At 44.0% G+C, this 16,390-nt stretch overlaps 1 long non-coding RNA gene across 1 annotated transcript; it reads right to left on the reverse strand.

Annotated features, from left to right (window-relative positions):
• Positions 1 to 7,545: 7,545 nt before the first annotated feature.
• LOC120102372 (uncharacterized) lies at positions 7,546 to 9,298 on the reverse strand. The gene is made up of 2 exons (XR_005503843.2): positions 8,566 to 9,298; positions 7,546 to 8,179 (listed from the first exon to the last, which is right to left on the reverse strand). It is a non-coding gene; the product is annotated as an uncharacterized LOC120102372 (long non-coding RNA).
• Positions 9,299 to 16,390: the final 7,092 nt, after the last annotated feature.

The following is a 16,390-nucleotide window of genomic DNA, read 5'->3' on the forward strand; positions in this document are numbered from 1 at the left end:
CTTTTGTGATTCTATTTATGATTATATTGAATATATTATCTATGCATTTACTTAAAATTCTTTTATTTATGTGCTCATTATTCTTCTATTTGATTTATTATTTTATTATATGTTTAATTACCTATAAATATAAATTATATATAGTTATATCTAAATTACATATAAAAATATTATGTTTTATTATATGGAGCTACTACATAAGGCCACTTTTATATAAGAATACAATGTACTTGGAACATATTTTCCCCAAAGCCCTTCCAGTCTCCACTTTCTCTCTCTCTTTCCCTGATTAGTCCTTCTTGTTTCACAGATAATTTCCCTCTCCTTTCATATAATGAATTGTAATACATAGAACTCACAAATAAGAGAAAACATGTGTGGCTTGTCTTTCTGAGACTGACTTAATTTGCTTAATATGATCATCACCAATTTCTCCATTTTTTACAAATGACGTAATGATTCGTCTTTATAGCTAAAGAGATAAAGTGAATGAGATGTGCTCGTACTCAAGGCATTTGAATACTTGGTCCCATTTCATGACAGGTTTAGGACAAGTGGCCTTTACTGGAAGAAGTATATCCCTGGGGACAGACTTCGAGGTGTCAAAGACTCCCTTTGCCAGTTGATTTCTCTGCCTCACATTTGCAGATGTGAGTCCCCAGCTTGCCCTCCAGTTGCCATGCCTGCCAGCTCTCCCACTGTTGACAGGCAGTTCCCTCTGGAATCATAGGCAAAGCAACCCCTTCCTGCTCTAAGGAGCCTTGGTTGTGATATTTTTATCACAGCAATGGGAAAGTAACTAAGCTGTATATAAATTACATTTTCTTTATCTCCTCTTGTCAGATACTGATATTGGTTCCATAGCTTAGATGCTTTGAATAACACTTTAATAAACATCAATGTGCGGGTATCTCTAGGATATGCTGACCTGAAGTCTTTGGATCAAAGTACAAAATGTGGAATAGACTAGTTATGTGGAAGGTATAGTTTCAGTCTGGAGAAATCTGCATTTTGATGTCTTTAGAGACTGGGCTAGCTTACAGACCCAGTTAAAATACAGCCCCGCCATGTTTTAAGAGTCTCTTTTTGTCCATATGCAACTGGACAATCTCATATTCATACAATCGCGTGCCATGTATTAGCGCATCTTGTCTCTTGTCTCCCACTCTTGCTGATCTTCATCTCACCTAATCTCCACTCCTACTCTCATGCCGTCATTTTGTGCAGACCCCTTGCGGGTAGCCATAGCTGCTGTGTGTTCATGATTCTAATGGCTGTCAGATGCAGGAGGCAGCTTTTCCTAGAACCCTTCCCCATTATCTGGTTCTTTCAATCTTTATTACTCATCTTCCATCGTGTCCACTAGCCTTTGGAGGAAGTTATATACATGCCCTGTTAACGGTCACTCATTCTCAGCAATAATCAATGATATCACTGCATTAACCACTTCCCACGGTGAAAAGAGGCGCCTCTAGCCCAGAGTGAGAGTAGCAGCAGTCTCTGTGTACAAGGCATTTTGACAACCCCAAACCATAGACCAGTTCTACAGTAACAGGCATATATTCCCTCCCACGCAGACTTCAAATCCAATTAGAAAGCTCTTATTTAGCCCCCAAATAATCATGCAGTATTGCACCAGTAAATGTATCTTCCTTTGCAGATGGGTATTGTAATATACAATGGGACACAAAGAAGTGGGGCTATTAATGTCCTTTCTTCCCCAGCAACTTTCAAATACCTTACGCTATGAATGCTAGCCAGCTGGTAGGAAGTCTCCAGCTCAGTCCCAGTTTCATGTCTGAATCAATGTGTACGGTGTTGTGGTAGTTTGAATGAAAATGGTCCCTGTAGGTTCATATATTTGAATGCTTAGTCACCAGGGAATGGAACTGTTTGAAAGGATTAGAAGGATTAGGAGGTGTGGCCTTTTGGAGTAGGTATGGCTTTGTTAGAGGAAGTGTGTCACTGGGAAGTGAGTATTGAGATTTCAAAAGCCCAAGCCAGGCCCAGTGTCTTTCTCTGCCTGCCTAGCTGTGGATCAGGATGTAAAGCTCTCAAATACTGCTCCAGCGCCATGCCTGCCACCATGATCCCCATGGTGAAAATGGACTAAATCTCTGAAACTATAAGCCAGTCCCCAATTAAATGCTTTAAAAAAAAATGAGAGTTGCCCTGGTCATGGTGTCTCTTCACAGCAGTGTAACAGTAACTAATACAAGTTACTCACAGAAATAGTTCCGGTGGGCAACAAAGAGCAATGTCAACAGCCCGCAGGGAAGTACTCTAGATTTGGCACTAGGATTTTTGTTTTTAAAAAATGTGGCTTTTTTCATATATTCTTTTTGATTGACATCCCCACAACCTCAAACATTTTCCTCTCCCCCATCCCCATTTAAACCTTTCCTCCTTAGTATTTCCTCCCTCCACCTCCATATTACATGTGTTTTCTATCTAACCACAGAGACCTTCCTTCCCCACCTTGAGGCTCATTCTTGCTCCCTGACCTTTATAACAGTTGCTCCAGCATAAGCAGAGAAATCTGACATTCAAAGCTAGGATCTACTTATGACAGAGCACATGCATTTGTATGCCTGAAACTTGGTTAGTACAGTATAATATTTTCCAGTTCCATCAGTTTTCATCGTGTATATGTTCCACAATTCACTAACCATCCACCAGTCGATAAACATATGATGATTAATATTTCCTAGCTACTGTGAATGGAGCCACAGTGGATATGGGTCTGCAGGTCTCTCTCCTCTGTGTATGAGCAGAAAGGATATAACTGAGTCACAGGGAAATACTATTTTTACTTTTCTGAGAAGTCACATTGATTTCTACATCAGTCATGTTTTCTTGATAGTAGCCATTCTGACCGAGGACCAATAGAATCTCACAATACTTTTATTTGCATCTTCATGATGACCAATCAGATTGAACATGTTTTTTTAATGTTTATTAGTCATTTGTATTTCTTCATTTTAGAGTTCTGATTTCAGATCCATGGCTCTTGTATTAGTTGAGTTGTTGTTTTGATTTGATTTTTTTTCTGTAATATTCTGGGCATGTCATTGCTGCTGCTGCTGCTGCTGCTGCTGCTGCTGCTGCTGCTGCTGGTGGTGGCAGCAGCAGCGGTCTATCCTACATATTAATCATTTTTCAGATACATAGGTAACAAAATTTTTCTCCCACTCTGCATGCAGCCTCTTCAATTACTGGTGATTGTACAATGTCTGTGCTTCTGCACTAGGGTATATACACCTGAAACGAGGTCACTGGCTGATTTATGTTTTGTTGACACCTCTATTCTTTTAGGAGGTATTTGCAGTGTACAAGTGTACAGGTTTGTAGTGGAATTGTGCTCAACCTGTAGCTCTATTCTGAGAATAGAGCAGTCATTGCAGAAGCAGCGACAACTTAGAGTTGAAAGTACAGCAATAACTAATTAAAAACAATCGCCCCTTAAACTCCAGTCACCTTATTTGGAAGAGTAAGGGGTAAAGACAACACAATGTATGTGGAGAGGCTAAATGTAGTGACAGGCTTCAAAGGGTAAGAGTAGAAATAAAATGAGCAACCAAGGCTTACAACTAATGCTGGGGAAACAGAGAAGAAGGAAGAGGAAGGGACAAGACAGACAAAGGAGGGGATTAACACCTCCAGTAAAGGAAGAATGAAGAGAGAAAGGGTAAAGAAATGCAGTCAGGAAGCCTAAAACAATCCCAGCTCTCAAGGGAATAAGGCAAGATCACCAACTCCAAGACCAACTGTGTTCTTTGGGAAAGCCTCTAAAAAGTTAAAAATATAGTAAAACACAGGGAGAAAAAGGACAGGGCAATATAGATTATGCTATATGCTATATAATTATTATATACTTGATGATTTTATATATATCATTCATATCATATCATGTCTGAGCATATCTCCATGCATTCCACTCCAGTATATGGCTCAGACCAGATTTCTGCCTTGCATAGTACAGTATTTCTGACTCAGAGTTCCCCTCTAACTAAAGGTACATTGAAGGCCAGGTTATACAATGCTGGCCCACAACACCTGCTCTGGGTTCCTAATGTAAACCACACAGAAAGGGTCTTGGCACTGCCCAGCTACTGAGTCAGGGCCTTCTGAAAAGGTTTTTGTCATGTCCAGTGTCAAGAAAAAGCTTTTCTTAGCACAACCCTGTGCCCCTGTTGGCTGTGACTTCTGTCCCTCCCTCCCTCCCTCTTTACCCTCTCTCTCTTCCTCTCTCAAGCATCTTAAAATTGCATTCCTGCATGCACAGGGCAAACTAATAGGCCCTCTTTATCTGAAGCTGTGGTCCCGACCCTCAGCTGTTGCTCTCAGGATTGAAGAATATTTCCCAGTGGGGGCTGAGCCCTCTGGAACGGGCTCTAGAATGCACCCTGCTTTGACATTTCTCTCTTTGCTACTGCCACTAGCAGGACTACACTGTCACCCACTTCATAAGACAGTTGCTCTTCAATTATCCGATTCAGTCCCCCAGAGACTTTGGTGTCCTGCGCATGGCTGTCACCCACCATCTCCACACTTTTATCATAGAAGACGCTTCAACATCCGTGTCAGTCACACTCGGGAGCCCACCACAGCCAGGGTCCTGGAAGAGGTGTCAGAAGGAAATCTATGGAGCTAATCAGCATATCTGTCACCTTGCTCTTCTGATGAGAACCACTGAGAGCTGCTCTCAACAGAGCTCAAGGATATCACCCAGTAGTTCTAACAGTGGTCCCACAGGGGACATTAGGTCATCAGAATGTATTCATCTTAGTATGCTTCATGTGGGAAGCTCTAGCTTAGCTAGGAGAGTGGAGGAAAAGAAACGATGAACTTCAGTGGTTACTCAGCATGCTAAGACATTGAGCTTTTCCTACCTCTCAACACAGTGAATGTAATCCATTTCTCTAGACAAGCCATTTGTGACTAGAATAGGACCACATCTCATGGCATGTTTTACTTTATTTCACTCTGCCACCATCACAGCATTAGGTCTCTTAGCCCTTGGGACCCCATGCCTGGAAGCGTTGTCGAGTTTTCTTCTTCCCTGGGGCTCCCTGGTCCCTTTGAGTGGATACTTTTAAGCAGGGGCTACTTACAAGGACTTATGAACAACCAAAGAGGTCTCTAGGCTGCCATAACTCCATAGAGCTGCTTCAGGGTGTCCTTCTGTGTATGACCTGTGATATCCTGGAGACTGTGTCTAAGAAAGGGGAGTAGGGGACAAAGAAGTCCTATCCGAAGTCAGAAACAAAGCAAAACATGGATAGGAATGAAACACTTGAAGTCATGCTACACCACACAATCTGCAAGGGCAGCACCAGACTCTACACAGCACTGCAGCATTCAAACTCTGACCCCATTTGTAACACTCCTCTGCCTCTCTGGGTCCACCATGTTCTCTTGAGAGCACTTCCTGCCCCAAAATCCGATGGGAGGTGAGGTAAGGAAGCCAGCTGAGGGGAAGATGACACAGTTGCTATGCAAATACCACACATAATCAAGACACAGCTCTAGCCACATGAGTCAATCTGACATCAACATACAAATGTCATCTGTGTACCAGTTGGACCCTTGAACAAACAACAGTGTGGCATAGGCATCCGGTCATCAGTGCAAGAATGGAAGGACAAGGTCAAAGCTGACCCTCAAGGGTGGACATAGTAAGGAGCGTCATGAACCAGTTTGTACCTGTTCCACTTTCATCACAATCATACACAAATGCTGAGGAAAGGCATGAGATCTACGGTCCTCTCTGGCTCTGCAGGCTCTGAATCGAGTTGCAGGTAGAGCACTGATGCTATTACCTTAGTTATTCATCTTAGAGATTTACAAGTCAAACACTGCACACATACACCAGTCCATCCAGGCACACTGTGTTCATAAGTACACGTCAGGAGCCTGAGGGTGACGCTGGGCTGTATCAGAATGAGCCAGACTTTCAGAGATGAGACCAGGCCTCCCTACATACTGGCTACATCACACCTGCGAATGGAAATAAGCAGTTTGACCCTGTTGGACAGCAACAAGGGCTTCTCAGACAATCCAAGAGTATCTTATCTGATACATAGGCAGCCAGGCCTCCACGACAAAGGCAAGTTGCTTCTCTAGGAGGTGTTGATCTGTGTGATACTGAGCAACCCCATGGGTAGGAACACCCTTCTACCCAACCCTGGCTTCTTTCCAAGTCTCTAGCTTTTTAAAGCAGAAACAAAAACAATTCTGACCCTTGTCATTTCCTAAGAACACTTATGGGACAAAGTCAGTGCTGCAGTAAACAGCCCGGGAGCCAAAAGTCTCTGGCTCAAGCGAGCATGTTAAGAATGATTCATCTGATGAAAATTCTCTTTCTAAAGAGAGAAAGTTGGGTTAAACAAAGCCCTGCACCTAGTGGTCTTCCTGTAGCAAACATAGCCCAACCCGATCCATCAGACCAGGTGAGGGTGTGCTCATCCACCCAGCCCACAGATGGCTGGTGTGGCTGTGAGCTCAGACTTGCAAATGACAGATGAGAAAGATGATAATGAAGAAAAAGAGGAAGAGGAGGAGGAGGAGGAGGAGGAGGAGAAGGAGAAGAAGAAGGAGGAGGAGGAGGAACAGGAGGAGGAGGAAGAGGAGCAGGAGGAGAGGAAGGTGAAGAAGAAGGTGAAGGGAGGAGGAAGGAGGAGAGTGATGAGAAAGAGGAGTAAGTGGTGGAGGAGGAAGAGGAGGAGGTGATAATGGTCGTGGCAGTAATGACAATCATGACAGAAATGCAATTATCAATAAGTACCTCCAGGCTTGCCTATAAGTCATATTCTGGTGGTGGCATTCTCTCAATTGTGCTTCTTTCTTCCCAAATTACTCCATCTTGTGTCAAGTTGACAAAAACTAACCTACACACCAACACTGTCTCAGAATAGCAATAGATCAATAGCATCTAGTTCTCCATGGGCCAGAATAAAGGGAAGGGGTTGGGAAAGCATGTGTACCCCAGAGGAAGCTATAGCAAAAACCATAACCAGAAGGAGAGCCTGGGGCTGGGAAGCAGAATCTGGAGAACAGAGAATTACAGCACCAAGATTTGGGCATCAGGTAGATATATTCAGATGCACTTGATCTTGTCAGCTCAGCAATTACAGCTGTGCCTTGGTATTCATGGGTAACTAATTCCAGGACCCCCTTATAGAGACCAAACGCTGAAGACTATGAACCCCCCCCCCTCTCTCCCCATTTGCCATGAGGTGAACAGTTTTCTTCTTCTATATGCTACTACCATCATATGCTGCTTGCCACAGGATTAAAGCAACCCATTATAGAATGAAGTTGAAACTTCTGAATCCATGAGCCAAAATAAACCTTTCTTCCTAAGTTTCTTAACTCAGGTATTTTGTTACAGTGATGGAAAACCGAATAACACACTGAAAGGAAATCTCATATAAAATAAGGCACTGTATGTATACAAACTATATAGCCTGCACACATTCCTACATACTCTAACTCATCTCTAGATGACTTATAGTGCTTAATACAATGCAGATATTATATATGTTTTACTATACTGTAATTTATTAAGAGAATAACAATAAGGAAGAAAGTCTATCTCTGTTTTGCATAGTAAAGATGCAGTATTTTTTTAATTAATTTTGACCAGAATTTGATTGAATGCACAAATGCTGAACCCATGGATAACAGGACCTGAAGTGGAAGTTTCTGGTTTCTCTAAAAACTCAGTTGTGTCACGTGATGTTTTTCTAGAAGCTGTCTTGTGAGAGGGCATCGATGTTTTGCTGAAAACAGACACTTGAGAGAACGTGTGATGTTTAGAAAGAACATAAGTAGAACGCACAGACCATGAAAGACACTCTTACACTGCTGTGCTTCACTGGCCTTCGCTGGTCTTTGCTGGTCTTCGCTGGTCTTTGCTGGTCTTTGCTGGTCTTCGCTGGTATTCACTGGTATTCACTGGTCTTTGCTGATCTTTGCTGACCAGGCAATGCTTCACTGGTCTTTACTGGTCTTCTCTTTGAAGAAAGAAATGCACCAAAGAACTTCTCATGGTATTCCAGCTGATTCTGGCTGCTTCCACTGAGGAGTGGAATCACCCCTCAAAGAACTAGTTCTAAACAGGGCCACAAACCCCTTTTCTTTTAACCTTCTTTCTCCCCTACTTCTGGTTGGTGGGCTAGAAGAGAGGGTGAAATGTTTAAGAACCCTTAATAAACTAGGTTGTGAAAACACACTTAAGGCCAAAATCATACTGAGCAAATAACTTACTGGCTAGATGAGGTCTGAAAAGCAATGACTGTCCTGACCAGTCTTGTCATGCTGGCTCCCTACCAACCATCCTCCATTGCACCCAAATCCCACACAAGAACCCTACACCGTTCTCGTCTGCTCTGTTCTTCCTTTGCCATGGTTTGTATCACTTTCAGGCCTGCTGTATAATTTGTGAATCATATCAATTACTTGATGGCTGCCTGCCCCGTCCCACCCCACTCTCAGCTTAAGTATTCTGCAATTGCAGAAGAGCAGAAATCATTGCCCGGCTCCCCCTCTCCACCCCAGTACCTGGCACATAGTAGGAGTGCTGAAGAGTGTGAGCTGACTTGGACCTGAGCAGGCCCACCTGGTGGTCTGCACGCCCACTCCCCGCTCTCCGCTGGTAATTGTTCAGCTGCAGCTCTCCGGGCAGCTTCCCTGCACAGCCTCAGGCCCAGCCCTCTGTCCAGACATGGATCTCCCTTCACCACTGATTGGAACCAGATGGGTCTCAGCTGTAATACAATTGCGCACTGACTCCGGCGAAGTAAGTGAATTACCAAAATGTAGTCATTATAATTCATCTTCATCTTGGTGACACACTTGGCAAGCTATAATGAAGCAGGACTTAAAAAGTGAATGGGAATTTGCAGAGCTCTCAGCTCTGCCCACAGGACCCATATCTGGCAGAGTTGTCGTGTCTCTTGAGCCATTAAATGCGATGATGAGCACTTCTACCCATACACTCAGCCTTAATATACCTACTAGCCCAAGAGAGGGTTCTGTGATCACTCGCCCTAAAACATCAGACTTGGGCAGACCTTGAAGGTCATGTAAACAAATCCCATCTGCTTGAAACCCACACCAGTCAATCACAGCTACTACTCTTCCGGGCTCTACCAATGCCTGCTTCCCCGAGTCCCGTCCCAGATGTCCCACACACAGAGCAAATCAGTCAGCCCGAAAAGCAACCCAGCCTAAGCACTCCACATAAGGCATTGAGCCCACACTGGACTCCCACCCAGGGCTTCTGACCACCAAGTTCGGAATCCTAGCGGGAGAGCACCAAGAGAAACGCAAGGGATTCTGGGTCCAAGTCTACTCACTCGCCGGTCTTATCAGCATTAAAAGAGACAGGGCCAGACACTATTGCTTCCCAGTGTAATGTAACAGGAAGTGCCTAGCAGAGATATAACATGCTCCTGCCAGGAAAAGAACCTGAATTTAATCAAGCCTTAAGATATGACTACCCCTTTTCAGGAAGTATGGAAGATAAAAACACTTCAAGAAGAGATCCGTCAGCTAAATGTCCCTACAGGACAAGGCTGCATAACCCGGTTTCCCCGAGTAAACACTTAATAAAGAGCCTGTCTGCATCCTGTCTTCCACCCACAAGAGAACACTTTCAATGGGATGTGTCTGTTCGGTGTTAATGGCTGCTGTATTGGGTGTAAAAAGAATACAACGGTGTGTTTTAAATCCTCTTCCGTATGCGATACATATTGGCGGATTATGGGTAAAATAGGGTGTCTAGAGTTTCGAGGAAAATGAGGACTAGACGAAGTTAAAAACGGCCAAAGTGCTGCTAATGACTAAAGCTGGGAGACAGACGAGAAGGTGCACGTGGACACTACTTCGTGTGTTTAATAGGTCCTTCAGCACAGGCGTTAAAAGAACAAACAGCGTCTGGGAACCAAACCTTTAACAATAAAAGCAGCAGCACAACCTGACTTAGATACGGCCAAACGTGTCCCCTGAAAGCTTTTCTACTACGAGAGAACGTAGGAGTTCTCGCAAGCTTCCCAGGCACATCCCAGAGAAATCCAAAAGGGAAATGACCCCGTGGGAAAAATGCACAGTTGGAGAAGAGAAGAGTCGTATGTTTTAGAACGTAAGACACTCGAGCGAATATAATGAGCCGGGAAAGTGTTTATAAAAAGACGTATCATAAAAATACTGACGTTATCATTAAGTTTGTAATTTCATAAACTGATGAAGGGAGACCCAAGAAGAACAAGGAAAAATACCCGAATGTCAATGTGTAAAGGGAAGAAACAGAAAGCAGGTCGCTTGTAATAGAATCATCACATGTGGAGACCGATGCCAAGCTTCCCACACCTTTGACAATGTTGGCGCGTTGAAGAGCATCCCTCAGTCTCCTGTGGGTGATAATTCAAGGGCACGGCCCCACTTCCCTGCTGTGTTGTGTGGTTTGCGTTATCTACATGACGGCAGTACAGGTTGCAGAGTCACACTGTGCACAGTTCTTCTGGCCTGTGTTTGTCCATCATCTAGACTAATAGTAAAGACAGCTCTCCCTCGCGGAAGAGCCAGCCCCAGCTCAGGACTGTGAGCCTCGGTGCAGGCAGAAGGCTTGATCCTGGCGCTGGCCCTATGTTTGTCTCTTTCTTCTTGTCCTGTAAATGGAAACTGTGCACCTTGAGTCTGTAGGTTCCAGAAAACTAGGAGAGATATGGATCTTTTGTTTTGGCTAACATGTAAAAGTAACCTGTTAGAAACCTGATTAGCTTAATAGGTAATACTAAAATCATTTTTAAAAACTGGTTTTCATCAGTCATGCCTCAGCTCGAGTCTCAGAATCTTAATCTGCATGGTGATCAGCATCTTTGGATAGTTTAATAAAGGAACCTGTTGGTCCAAACACTAATTTTTAATCCTCAATGGCAATTGGGTCGTGTGACAGGTGTTCTAAGATGAATTCTTAGAAATTTCCAGAACATCTATGTTCTCAGACCCAGGTTTTCTATAGGATTTACCTCATGGAGAGAAAATTCAGAGCTCACGAGCTGAGGAGCTCATGAGGACAGAAGTTCACTATGCAGGGGCCAGTTTGCCCAAGTTCTGGATCCTAGAACAAGGTGCTGTTCTGAGTACCCTGCAAGTCCAGCATCAGTGAGAAACTGGGCCCTGTGTCCATGCAAACGACAGGCCCAGAACCCCCAGCCTCCGCCACCCATCTGATAAAGCCAGCGGCACCCACGTGAAACCTGTTAAGAATTGATGATAACCGAAACGATCACGGTGCAAACCAGTCCCCGTGCTAAACGTAGAGGGGAGGCTTTGGCTTCATCCGGATTCAGATCTGACTGGAATGCTGCACTCTCCTAGAAGCACGAGGCACTGCTTGAACACCAGAAGAGAAGACAGGACTGCTGCAGCCCAAGCGGGGAACAGGAATCTCCGCCCACTCCTTTCTTTCTTACACTTAGAATCCAGATACTGACATAAAAGGCAGACCAATGAAGAAAATGAAAGCCGCAGCTGCAGAGAATACCTTCTGGGTGATGCCCCATGGGATTCTGAGCACGGTTTGAGCATGCCCGAGAGCAGGGGTGGGAGTGTCTGTGACTAAGGAGGCGCTGGACCTAGAGAGCTGGGCTGATCTGGGATCAAGGCCGAATAGCAGGCTCCATGTCAGTTGCTTCCTGGAGCCTTTCTTCAGGTTAATAAATACCCAACACAGTACTAAGGATTTTCTAAACACCCACCTCAGACGCCCATTTTTGATTTTGGTTTGGTTTGGTTTGGTTTGGTTTGGTTTGGTTTGGTTTGGCTATTGTATATGCTCACTGTTAGTTAATGTACACATCTGATCTTAATCTATGTGTGGATTTATAGGTAAAAACTAAAAGCATTAAATTCATACTCATTAAATTAGCAGGCATACCTATGGTACAAGCCTCTTTAGAATGTGAGCATAGGTCATGTTTTTAAAACCCTCACTCTTCCCTACAACCACCTTGTGATAGGACACAGTCAGCCTATGCCAGCGAATGAGGCTCTCTCAGAACCCACTTCTAGAACCAACCAGCTAATAGTTCTGTAAAGGATTGTGGGGCAGGGGTAGGACAGGGGTGGCAGTGTGTGCATGGCCCATGTGAGTGAGCGAGTGGCCCACCTCTGTACATCTCCTGACTCGGGACCCCAGCCTCTACCATCGCATTGCTGGATTCTGAGGTTTACTGTCATGGTACAGAATAGGACTTCTATTGGGGCTGGAGAGACGGCTCGGAGTTCAAGAGTCCTGGCTTCTCTTCCAGAGGACCTGGGTTCAATTTCCAACAACTACATGGCAACTCACAACTATCTGTAACTCCTCTTCCAGAAAATTTGATGCTGTCACACAGACATACATGCGGGCAAAACACCAATGCATGTAAAAATATATAAATTATCAAACAAAAAAAAAAGAAAAGGGAAAGAAGAAAAGTGCTTGTTAAACGTGTCCAAAACCAAAGTACAAACCAAGAGCAAATCAATTAGCATCCCACAAAATGAGGTCTCTGTCTCTCAATTCTTGTCACAACTGTTTTAACATTTTAATGAAATCTCTTCTATTAAAATCACCTGCACAGAATTGAAATGATGACCTCTTCAACGGTTGTTTTCCAAAATCCCTGCTCTGTTTTTTTTTTCTTTGAATTCCAAGTGACTAACATACCATACTGCAAATATATAGCCCCTTTCCCCAAAAAGCCCTAGTGGGCAAATAGGAACTTTCCCCTTCAGATGCAGGAAACGGTATCTCATGATTAAATTAGTCTGAGCGGTACGGCTCAGTGTGTTTTCTACTGGGGAGTTTGTAGCAGATGGCCTAGACATTCTTACGCTGAAGCAAGTTGGGGCTTGCCAACCTCAGTTAAAAATCTCTCAAATGTTTGCTTTGGACTGAATGGCTGCACAATGGGAAAAGAACCATATGCAATCCTTATCGTTTAGGAAAAATCGTCCATAAAAATACTGGCTTTCATTACGGCCTGCTTGGTGTGAGCAGGCTGCAGGTTTGGTTGCTACAGAAATCGCATCATTAAGACACTGCAAGTCTGCTTTGCGTTACCCTAGCTGCAAAACCAGTCAGCCCCGTGATCCATCCCCTGCATCTGTGTGCTTGCCCGCTGTGATTCATTACATAACAGGAATTTGCTGCTGTTATGATTGAAATAAATCAGCTTTGTGGTCTGGGCAGCCCGTTGTGATAACCATGGCTCCGCCTCAGATTTGCCGCCTGGTCTTAAGTCATCTGCTGTACAGTCTGCCCAAGACACAAACAAACAGATACTCTACATGTTGAGAATTTATATATAAAGTACTTACTGAGAGGCAGGAATTTAACTAGAGCTTTTGGCTACATGAACCCATTTTGTCTATCATCTCAGCAATGGTACTTAAGGCTCCTACTCTAATCTGCGGTGGACACACCAAGGGATGGCTCCCCTCGGTTAATGTGCTCGTCGTGGTCCCCCAGCTGGCACCTGGCTCTGCTGGCCAAAGAGCCCTGACTCTGAACAGCAGTTATTTCACACTGGGCTTCAGCTTGAGATCCAGAATCCTTTCTATTCCTTGTTGTTGAAGGTCCTGAGAGAGGAAGGACAGGGCTAATTTGTTCACACACTCTCCACACCACACAGGTGTCTGTACCTAGGGCCAGGTCCATCACTGGTCCTGGGCTAGGCTGGTCTCTCTTCAAGGCTGGGGAGAGGCCAACCACTCCTGAAGCTTCTACCCAGTCAGCTCCCTCTTCCAATGGTATCTGTAACTTCTCATTCCTTTTTTTATACTTTAATGTTTATTTCTACAACAGGGATCTAATATTTCATTTTCTATGTGATGTCTATATGCGTGTTGCATGATTTTAAATTTAAGTTTAGCCTATATTTCTGAATATTCACATTGGTCACATTAACTAAAGTGTCCATTGGTGGGACCACATCTGAGTGAAAGAATCCACGAGGCTGAATGGTCAATTAAAGCTTCAATGACTGGGAATAGTGATTTCCCCAGTTTTCTGCAACCTGCTTACCTGATGTTCCCACCAGTACTTACTAAGGGCCTGGCTTATGGTTTTTTGTTACTATTACTATTTAAATATTATGTTCTGTTACTATTAAAATATTCATGAAAGTGTTAATATGTTGGAGCATGGTCTTTGGGGTAACTTGAATTTGTGATCACAAGACACGGTGACTGGTATTGGATTCTGGAATAAACTCTTTCCTGCTGAGCTGTTTTGCCATCAGCACTTAAGGATGCTACCCTCTTTACACAGTAGGGTCAGGCCCCAGTGAGGGACATGAGCTCTGACACTGTCCCCTCATGTGTATCCTGTCCATCTCATCTCTCTGCATGTGTGGCTCAGATTGTGCTGGCTACCCTGCTGGTATCCATTTCCCATTCTGATTTCTACTCTGATGTTAACTCCTGAGGATTCCCCAGACCACCATGCCTGACCCATCCTAATGCTATGGATTGACTGTGCCCCCAGTAAAAGGGTGTCTAAGTAGAACCCTTGAGAAAGGATTAGGCCAGCAGCCTCTGTTTATTTACTAAGACTTCTCTCAGAAACAGGATCCTCAGGAAAGGAGTCACACACAGACACACACACAAACACACACACACACACACACACACACACACACACACACAATCAGCCACTCCTGCTTTTCACCATAGAATTATACAACGAAAAGGCTCTGCAATGAACCCTCAACCTTGGACTTCCTAGATTCCTGAACTGCACAAAATAAATCTGTTCTGTTATAACTTATTCAGTCTCTGGTATTCTGTTATAGTAGCACCCAACAGGCCAAGAATTGACTTCCATGCTTAGTAGGATTTCCAAAGCCTACTAATAGCTTTTTATAATAGTCTCACCTATTCAGAACACGGGATCTAGGCTAGCTTGGGCAACCTCAGCTAGTCCGTAGTAGACTGTACAGCACTTGGATCACAGCTTTTCTTCTCAATTCCAAGCCAGTTAGTGCTGCTTCTATCTCACTCACCATTGGCAATCTTGCAATTCCTTTCTTATCTGTGTTAGCTCTCAAGCCGAGTAAGTTTAGAAGGAGTTGAAGTTACTTCCTGGTTCCCTGAGTAAGGTGAAATGAACATCTATAGATCATAGATGATGGATGGATGGATAGATAGATATAGATAGATAGATAGATAGATAGATAGATAGATAGATAGATAATTTGTATGAGCGTCCCAGGATCAAATAGGTTACCTGCCATCAGGACAAGGTAGATAGAGACCTCAGCAGATACCACACAGACACAGGCATAGCATGGCCAGCCAGGAGGGGGCTCTCACCCTTGTCCTGTAGGGATCACCAGGTGGAGAGCAAGAAGCAGAAACTTGGGACTCAATTGTCACTAATGAAATAAGAAACACCCCCCACCCCACCCCGTGACACCGAGACAAGAAATAACCACAGAAAAGTAACACAGGTACTGTTGGCTTTGAAGAAGCATCTTCAAGACGCCACTAGAAACACTGATGAAAAAGGTGTGTTCCCCAGGGCGCGGTGTTTCTGATTTTCTCTTAGTGTCCAATCAACTACACTCCTCCTGAGGACAGAGATGCTTTTGATCCACAAAAGTTGAGAGGATTTTTAGTAAGGGACACCCCACATCCTTTGTGCTATTTTATGAGACTCTAGAATGAAAAGGCGCCAAAGCTAGAAATACCCATAGAAGAGAAATCTGCAAAAATGGTATAAGAAGACATTTTCAAGAGGCAGCCTGAATTCTCAAGCAGTGGACTAGGCTCACCCTACGGAGTGAGCATTTTCTTTTCCTGGATATGATCAAGCAGAGGCTAAGCTGCTTCCTAACAAGAGATCTGTGGAGAAAATTCACACACATTTAACATGACTCAGGTCTCTTTCATGGCAGGAGTCCGTGGTGGGACTCCTAGGGTTCACTTGGTGAGGCTATTGTGCTTTCATAGTCAGTGTTCTCCAGAGAAACATGCTAATAAAAATATGTATATGTAACTACATGGACAGAGATTTATCATGGGAATTGGCATGTAAGATTACAGAGACTGAGAGTCCCAAGACCAGCCGTCTGCACACCAGAAGCTCGGGAAAACTGACAGACTGACTCAGTTCAAATCCAAAGGCTCAAGTGTCAGTGGAGTCCAGGTCAGTCTGAAAGCCTGTGAACTAGACATGTTGACATAAGAGGGCGAGAGGAGATAAATATACGACAGCTACCAAAAGAGCTGGCCCTTCCCTGAACTTTCGTTCTATTCAAGTCCTGAATAACGGGATGCCCTCCAACACTGGCGAGGGTCTATCTTCTCTATTCATTTGAGTCTATTCTCTTCCGAC

Source organism: Rattus norvegicus, chromosome 4 (genome assembly GCF_036323735.1).
Source record: "Rattus norvegicus strain BN/NHsdMcwi chromosome 4, GRCr8, whole genome shotgun sequence".
Lineage (NCBI taxonomy): Eukaryota > Metazoa > Chordata > Mammalia > Rodentia > Muridae > Rattus > Rattus norvegicus.